At 44.1% G+C, this 8,803-nt stretch overlaps 1 long non-coding RNA gene across 1 annotated transcript; it reads left to right on the forward strand.

Moving 5' to 3' along the window:
• The first annotated feature begins 139 nt into the window (after positions 1-139).
• On the forward strand, positions 140-3,893 carry LOC138925193 (uncharacterized). Its single transcript, XR_011441083.1, has 2 exons — positions 140-606; positions 1,308-3,893. It is a non-coding gene; the product is annotated as an uncharacterized lncRNA (long non-coding RNA).
• Positions 3,894-8,803: the final 4,910 nt, after the last annotated feature.

Consider the following 8,803-nt stretch of genomic DNA (forward strand, 5'->3'; position numbering starts at 1 on the left):
ATCACGTCTTGGTGTTTCTCAGGCGCGGGGGCGCCACCCTCACCTCACGCCTCCCTCACCTCGCCCCTCCCCCTGGGTCCCTACCCTTGGGAGCAGGCGAAGCCCGTGGGCTCCTGGGAGCTTTGAACTTCCAACGTCTGATGGTGAGAACCCCGAGCACGCGCCAGAAACGGCTGAGGCCAGGAACGGCTGAGATGAGAGGAGGAAAAGAGGCTAACACCCAGAGATGTGGAGGGCTGAAATGGGCTTTCCGGATAGGGAAGCGACAGAGAGGGGAGGAGGAAGTGCAAAGATGAGGGGCTGGGCCGGGAGGAGGATGAGCGCGCCGCACAGGGGAGCCTGGGGGGACCAGAATGGGACCTAAGCAGCCAGTAATGAGAGGAAGGGGCCAGAATGAGGGGGAGGCGTGGTTTGAGTGAGCGATTGACAGGGAGGAGAAACAAATGGACAAGGAAAGAAAGGAGAATGTGAAATAGAGGATAGAAGCTTGTCTTGGGGAAAGAAGGGACTTAGGAGGAGAGCCAGTGTGCTCACTTACTCCAGCAAGTAGGGGTCCTGGCAGGGATGGAACACTTGCTGCTGTGGAGCCCATAAGTGGCTGCCTAGGTAAGTCTTGATTCTAATATGTTGTGATGACTGGCAGGCCTCTCAGCAGGACTTGGAAGACCCCACTGTAACTATTGGGTTGGGTTCTATTTGTTGTGATCTGGCAAAATGCAAACAACTAATAATCCTACCCCCTAGTCATATAATGCTTAGTCAACCCTTTCAAAGTACTTCTCTTGTCCTAATCTGCTCCCTGCAACAACACTGGTAATGTCTTGAGATGGTTGCATTATCTCCATTTTATAGGCAAAGAAGTTAAAACTCAGGTGAAGTGACTTATCCAGGGTCATAGGTCAAGTAAATGACTGAGGAGAAACAACAGGTTGGTTATGATTTTACTGAAGCCAGTATTCACCAGTCTGGAATAAAGATAATTATAGCAGGATGTGACTCAGTGACAAGAGGTAACAGAAAGCTGATGACTTTCTGAGCCCACAAAAAAATGTCCCCAGACTCAAAAATCATTTTCTCCTCATCTGTAAAGTCCAGGAAGGCAGATGCTTCTCACCCTGCACTCAGGTCTCCAGGTCCCTCTACAGCTTCTCTGAGAGTCCTCAGTGTGGAGCCCTCTGTCAGGCATATCTTTATTCAGAGAAATAATCAGTTCAGCAATTGGGAGCCTGTCTTAATCTGTTGGGGCTGCTATAACAGAATATCACAGACTGGGTGGTTTATAAACAATCGAAATTTATTTCTTACAGTTCTGGAGGCTGGGAAGTCCAAGACCAAGATGCTGGCAGGTTTGGTGTCTGGTGGGAGCCTGCTTCCTAGATGGCCATCTTGTTGCTGTAACCTCACATGGTGGAAGGGAGAAGGGAGTTTCCTTGGGCTTCTTTTATAAGGACACTAATCTCACGCATGAGAGCTTTACCCAGATGATCTAATCACCTCCTAATACCGTTGCCTTGGGGGTTAGGTTTCAGCATATGAATTTTGGAGGAACGCAAACGTTCAGACCATAACAGAACCATAAAGGACTCACTGCTTAGGTCATGTCAAATGCGTGCAGGTGAAGTGATCACCCCTTTATTCTTCAGGACTGAAGCAGACCACAGCCTTCTATCTTGTCTCTTAGACTGGCTTGCCTGCCCTCCCTTATTGTTTTAAACTGTGTTTAACCATTCTTCTGATTGGTGTGCAGGATCCCTATAACTTAGATGTTCATTTAATCTATACATGATGCGGAAGCCAAGGGAGAATTCAGAGAATTTGAAAGGGTGAGTAGGAGCCAGCTGCCAGAAGGCACAGGGGAAGAGCTTTCCAGGCAGATGGAATAAGGAGGGAAAGGCTCTAAGGCAGTGACCTTGGTGAGTTCAGGAAACAGAGGTCCCTTGAGGCTGGAGCACATAACCAGGGGGGAAGTGGCTTGAAATGAAGTCAGAGAGGAAATCAGGGGTCCAACTACAGTTGCGGATAGTGGGGCTTGCAGCCTAGGGTATGAAATCTGGGCAGGGGTGGCTGCTGGAAAAGACAGGAATGTCCCCTTAAGGGCCCCAATTTAAAATTGCGGAACAGCAGAGGAGATGAACCTAGCTAAACCTCCTAAATGAAGATGACGTGGGGTATACAGGAGGAAACACAAAGACCTCTACTTTGCACCAGAGTGCCATGTCCTAAAGAACATTATTAAGAGCCATACCAACTTCTCAAACCCAGAAAATGAAGGGCATTTGAGAGGATGTTTAGACCACAAACCCAATTCAAAGCTGCAGACTGCCTTAAGTGACTTCCTCTGGAGGACTCCGTGGGGCATCCACCTCTGAGGATGGAGATACACCTTGCCATTGTCTTCTCTGTAGAAAAGTGGGCAATCTTTTATATTGTTGATGGCAGTACATGGAAGTTTAATACTCACTAGCTCAGGGCTTGTCCTCTAAAAGTTTATAACTAGACTATATACATAAGGTTTTAACCCATTATCTGATGGTGGGTATAGTTGCAGTGGAGGATAAAGTTCAGAAGGGTAAAAAATACTGGAACGTCATATCACCCTGTAGATTTCAGAGTCCTAATGAGTTTCTATGCAACCCTCGCCTTAACTATTCCACTTGAGAGAAAATGATCATATAAAGCCCTTAAATGTTTGTTTTTAAAGGGCTTATTTTTAAGTTATTTACCCCTTCTGTCTGGGGTTTCTACACTGTTGTCCCCTTGTACTAAGCCACCATAATCTCTCATCAGTACTATCGCAATAATTAATTTATCTTTCTGCTTCCACACCTACATCCTTACAGGCTGTTTCTCAAACAGCAGTCTGAGTGAATCTTCTAAACACTAAATCAGGACTTTTTTTTCCCTGTAATGGTGGGCTAGGTTGTCTGGGTCAACCCTCTGGCTGAAAACAATTTGAAAAGAAAAACGGACAAAATATAAGAAACATTTTCTTAAGATTAGTGACGAGATGACAAAACAATAAAGAATTATAAGGGAAGACTTAAGAAGGGTAAGAAGTCATGGGAGCCACCCTGACCTTGAAGATACTTGTATATTCCCCAGACAAGAATGTTTTGACAGCATCGTGATTCCCAGAGTAGAGAAGTCGAAGCCGGGGGCTGGCAAAGTAGAGAGTCTAATGGGAGACTGTGGTGAACAGGCTCTAAGGTATCCACCCACCCCCACCAAATGTAGGGGAAGGGACCTGTGACTTTAATCTAACCAAGAGAATATGGCAAAGTGATGGGACGTCACTCCCGTGATATGTTATAAAAGTCTCAGTCTTGTTAGTAGACACAAGGCAAGGAGCTTAAGACAGCTTCTAGCTAGAAATTAAAACCACAGATTCAAGAAATCCTATGAATCCCAACAAATACAAAGGAAATCAATACCTAGAGTCATAATGAGACTGTAGAAAACAGAATAAGAGAAAAGCTTAAAAGCTGCTAGAGAAAAGGATAAGTTATCTTTAAGAAAGGTGCATGGTACATGGGAGATGCTTAATAAATATTTTTAAGTGAATAAACAACTACACTATATCTGGGAGATTTTCAGCTTACTAGCACTATAACTTGTGTCACTTGACCTCTTTGAAACTCAATCTCCTAATGTGAAAACGTGGATAACAAAATCTACTTTATAAGGACAGGTGTCAGGATTAAATTTGTATTGAGTTACACACAGAACATCCAACAGCTCCTAGTATATGTTAAGTGCTCCTGTTCTACTCAGATTCTCTCCCAAATTTGAGTTTCTTGTCTGTTCTATGCAAATTTACTCTCTAATCTAGATCTCCAGTCCAGGCTTTCTTCCCAGTTCCAAACATCCATCTTGAAATACTTCTATATCTAAAATATATTTGCTTCCTTCCCTTTTAAAGAGCTGGAGGCTTCAGAAAAACAAGTCCTACTGCAATTAACACCTGTTCAGGGACAGGAAAAAAAAAAAAGGTGAATTAACAAACATCTAGCTTAGAGTGGACCTGACAATTCCCTGACCTAAATTATACTGAGTAGTGTTTCCCAAATTTCTGTCTTGATAAGAATTACCCGGGGCAGTTGTTAGTTTTCGGTTCCTTCTCAGGAATGATATGATTCTCTAGGTTTAGGGTAAAACCCAGGAACCTGACTTTTTAACAAGTACCCAGGTGACTCTCACCTTCATAGAACAGTGAGAAGATGGCTAGGAGGTGAGGATTATAAAATTGGCCAAGCCACTAATTAATTAGAGTGAACAGATATTTTCTGCTATGGGGAAGGAGAGAAGAAACTACAAATAAGAGGCTGGATCTGTGGAGGTGAATATATCATGGCCCCTGTCTGCACAGATTCACTAACTTTTGGAAGACATCTGTGTACATAACATATTTGAAAGCAAGCAGACTATGCTCCCATTAGCTGGGCAGTAATGGACAAAATAGGGGTTTTGATTGTGGGGACCTGGGAAAATTTTGTGACGAAAGTGTGCTCTGAGCTAGACTATTCTTTAGACTTCTAGATTTTTTTTCAGGTGACTAAAAAAGAAACGGAATTCCAGGAAAGAAAAATCATTTTAAGCAAAGAAAGATAGGTAGAAGATGCTCACATTGGTTGTAATAAAAGCAAGAAAACTGAGTTAATCCCATCCACACCTCCAGGGCATGCCCACTAAGAGGGGGGAGGTAGAAAAGGCCTGGTGGAAACGAGTGGACTGTGCAGAATCTCTGACCAGATTAGTGGAGAGAATGGGTGAGAAGAGAGAACAGAAACCTGAAAAATCTGCTATGACTCTAGGAGCCCCTGAGACTGAGAAAGCCCAAGGTTAGTTCCTGCCTCAGGACCCCGGATCCCCATACTTTCAGGGCTCACCTTCTGACTCCATAACTGACCAGCAAATTTAGCCCCAACGTGCGAAAACCCTCCCTAATCCACCTTGATAAAGGGTAGAGACCTTGAGTTCCCCTCCTGAGACTTTAAACACTTCCTGCCTGCTCTGGTCCCTGCCTACCTATGGAGCATCTTTTCTTCGTTCAAACAGCCTGTTTGTTTCTGCATCTGGAACGCTTTCTTTTTTCCATCAGCAGTTTCCTCTGCCCAAAATGTTTCCTCTCCTTTTCATTTGATTAACTTATTACATTCGTCAGGTCTCTGTTTAAACATTTTTTACTCAGAGAAGCCATTCCTGCTCCCTTAGTCTAAATTGTCCTCTACCTATTATGTCTCAGACACTCTGAATTTTTCTTCATAGCACATACAGATATTTAAGATGACATACTTATTTGTGTTGGCTCTCTCCCTTCACACGTTAGCTCTGAGACCCTCACCACTCTTTACTCAGTACCTAGCCCAGAGCACTCTTTCACCACTAATATTTGTTTAAAAAAGAGGAGGAGGAGGGGATTGTGACCTTAATCACCATTAGCCTGAGGCCTTGGCATAACCCCCTTCTCCAAGGTCCTCTGCATTCTCAAGACCCTAATGCCTATCCTGTTTCCTCCTCCAGAACTTGTACCTGAGTTCAAATCCTGGTGTCAGTATTCACTAGCTGTGGTACATTGGATAAATCGTCTACACTGCTTAAATCTCACTTTCCTTTCCCTACAAATCAAGATGATAACAGTTCCTACCTCATAGGGTTGTGAGGAGGATTATGAAAGAATCCATGTAAAACATATAAAAGAGTTCCTGGAAAGTGGTGATGGATGAAGGTTAGCTGCCATTATTACTGTTGCTAATAACTAATAACCTGTAAGATTCAAGCTATTGGGCTTTTTTCCACAAGAAAGTCTTCATTTTATTAATATATAAAAAGAGATGTTATAAAATAAATAAACTTGCATTTTGTTAATAAGTATAAGGAGATCTTTTAAATCAATAGGAAAATGAAATTTAAAAATGGGCAAAGATTATAAACATGTAAATTCACAGAAAAAATGTTTAAAAAGTTTTGAATATAAATTATCAGAGTAGAAAGAAGGAGAGAAAGGGGCAAAGTCTGGCTCTCAGATGCTCCCACATCTTCACTCTTAAAGTTCTTCCCTTTAGTGTTTGGGAAGAAGGAAAAGCAAAAAAGCCAGGGCCTCCTTCCTTGGCGGGGTGATGCTGTGCTCCCTTCTGTCTGAAGGTTACTGCTTCTCTGCTGCCCATGCAGCTGCCATGATGCCCTCCATGAGTGCTGGCTCTTACGGAGCACACACATGGGGTTCTTTGGAGGTCACATATTTCTCTACCTCTTATCATGCCCGTGAAAACCCTCCTCACCAGTAATTTAGTTCTGGGACTCACCAGTGATGTCTCATGCATGCTCTTCATGCACTCCCATGTGGCTCTTGCCATTGTTTTCTCCATTCCATTCCTTGGACACTTCCACTGTCCTAGGACACTGCTGTCACTTCTGCTACCTAGGAACCATGACATTTTCCTCCAGATGTGCGGAGGACGCCCTACTTCTGACTCTGTGCCACGCATATTCTAGATATGTAAGGTGGTACCATTCCTGAAAGGGGGTTCTGCAATGGACTTCTCTAAGGAGATTCAGTTGCTAAAGAATCTAAAGAGCCCACCCGGAAGTGGTCCCAGAGCATGAGCTGGGGAGAGTATTGGGCTTACGATCCTCCATTCCACCTTCATTCCTTTTTTCCCTCTTTTCTTCAGTTTATTCCCTTCTTAAGGTGTGATTCAGCAGGGTCAGCATCCTCTAGGAGGTTGTTAGAAGTGAAGAATCTCAGGCCCATCCCCAGCCCTTCTAAGTCAGAGCCTGCATTTTAACAAGATCCCGAATTAATTACTATACCCATTAAAGTTTGAGAAATTCTGATATATAGGACAGAATTTTTGAATTCTCCCACTCCAGTTCTTCATATCCAAGCTCACTTTACCTCCCAGAACTTCATTCCCCCTTTTGCATCATATGCTCTTCATCGTATGGGTATTTCTTGGCTGCTGAGCTGATTGGCCCATAGTGTCTGCCACAGTAGTTCCTCAGGGATTCCATTTAAGCAGCCTCACATCTGTTCCCTGTACACTCCCTAATAATTAAAAAAATAACCCAACCCAGCATGATAGGTTATCATATACAGATAAATGGTGGATTTTGATGGAATGTTGAAATCGCCTGCACCTATAACTCCATAATAATCTTCACATAAGTTTTATGATATTTCAGTATGTTATGGAGGGGAAAATGATTATACTGCACCTACTTTATTAACAAATGCACACATTCACTATGCTCAGAAACAAACAGCACAACTCACATTGAAATTATACACGCATGTGGTCCTTGAAGATAATAGTCTCCTCGGCCCATAACTTGTATCAGGCGTTGGTTTGGCGACCTTATTGCTCTCTGCAGAGAGGTTGTAAAGGGCTCTAGCTGGTGTCCATCTGCCACTCCAAAGTGCAGAGTCTCTAGAACTCACCCACAGTTTCTTTGGTATGCTTCCTGGGACATAATTCTCACAAAACACAAGGGACTGCCTTGTGAGTTTTTAGAATTCACTGCATCTTCTGTACGACTTGATTTCTCTGTGGTTTTGACAAGCTGGATGAACCAGCACTGATTTTTCTTTTCCTCCTCTGATAAACAAGCTTTTAGCTCTACAATGTTCAGTCTGATGAATCGCATGGAATAAAGTAAGAAACTAGAAGACCCTCAAAAAGACGTGAAAACTTGGTATTTTCCTGCCTGGCTGCTGTGCCCTTTGTGGTTGACAAGTTTCTTAGAGCCTTCAGGGCCTTTTTCTGGGTGGGCTGTCTATCCTGGGGATGGAAATTTCTGAAGTCCTGTTGAACCACTTTTGGGGGACAGTGGTTGGCTTACCGGAGGTTGGGAAAGAGGCCGTCTTCTTGGAGTGAATTTGTACAGTTGCTACGTTAAAAGGGTACATTTGATAGGGTGTGATCATAAAGCAACTTTACTTTTTTTTTCTGCCCCCTCTGCTCAGGGGCTAGTTCCTTCCTTTCTCCTGGATGAAATCTCAGGTGGATTCCTGTAGCTTTTCCAGACACTCTTAGAAAAATTTAAAAGTCCTCCAGTCAATTTTAGTCATAAAATAGTCTCATTTCAGTCACTGAAACGTCCAGTCCCATGTAATAGTTAAAAGTCTGAACTCTATTTAAGGCAAATATTTCTCCTTTCTCTACTCCCCCATCCCAGGCTGAGTCAGGCTGGAAGCCTGCAGTGAAGTGAGGGAGGTCGGGGCTAGGAGGGTGGGGGTGGCACAGCTGGCTTCTTTGTTTTCCCACCTAGGCTTCTACTCCTCTCCCACTCCCTCTAGGGTGTGGATCCTGCAAGACTTGGGGTGGAGGTGGGAGAAGGGAAGACGGAGAGGAGGATGGGCCTGCATTTAGAGAAACTGTAGCGCTTGGTGGTGTGTTCCAGGATCTTGGTGGATGTTCCCTAGGGACTCCTCCTCTGATGGGCACTTGTGTGGGGCCCTTGGAGATGACTCCACTGAAAACACTGGACTGTGAGCCCTCCTATGCTGGCCACTTGTTACACTGGGTTCTGCTTTTGATTTCAACCCGGTGTTGCCTAGCAGCCTCTAGCAGAAAGCCCACTGAGGTGGGGGCTCCTTGAAAACAACCCTGATGCTCACTTTCTCTCTTCCCGCCTCTGGTCGACAAGGAATGTGCTCTTCTGCTCTGCGTTTAGTGGTTTATGCATTCCTCTTCATCCTGCCACCTGACTCCAGCCACAGCCTTTTGCCTTTAATCTTCTCCGGTATGGGTCAAATACCAGTCGCTTTGGCCCTGTCAGTTCTAAGGGACGCCTTTTTCCAATT

The sequence above is a fragment of the Equus caballus genome, chromosome 7, assembly GCF_041296265.1.
Source record: "Equus caballus isolate H_3958 breed thoroughbred chromosome 7, TB-T2T, whole genome shotgun sequence".
In the NCBI taxonomy this organism is placed as follows: domain Eukaryota; kingdom Metazoa; phylum Chordata; class Mammalia; order Perissodactyla; family Equidae; genus Equus; species Equus caballus.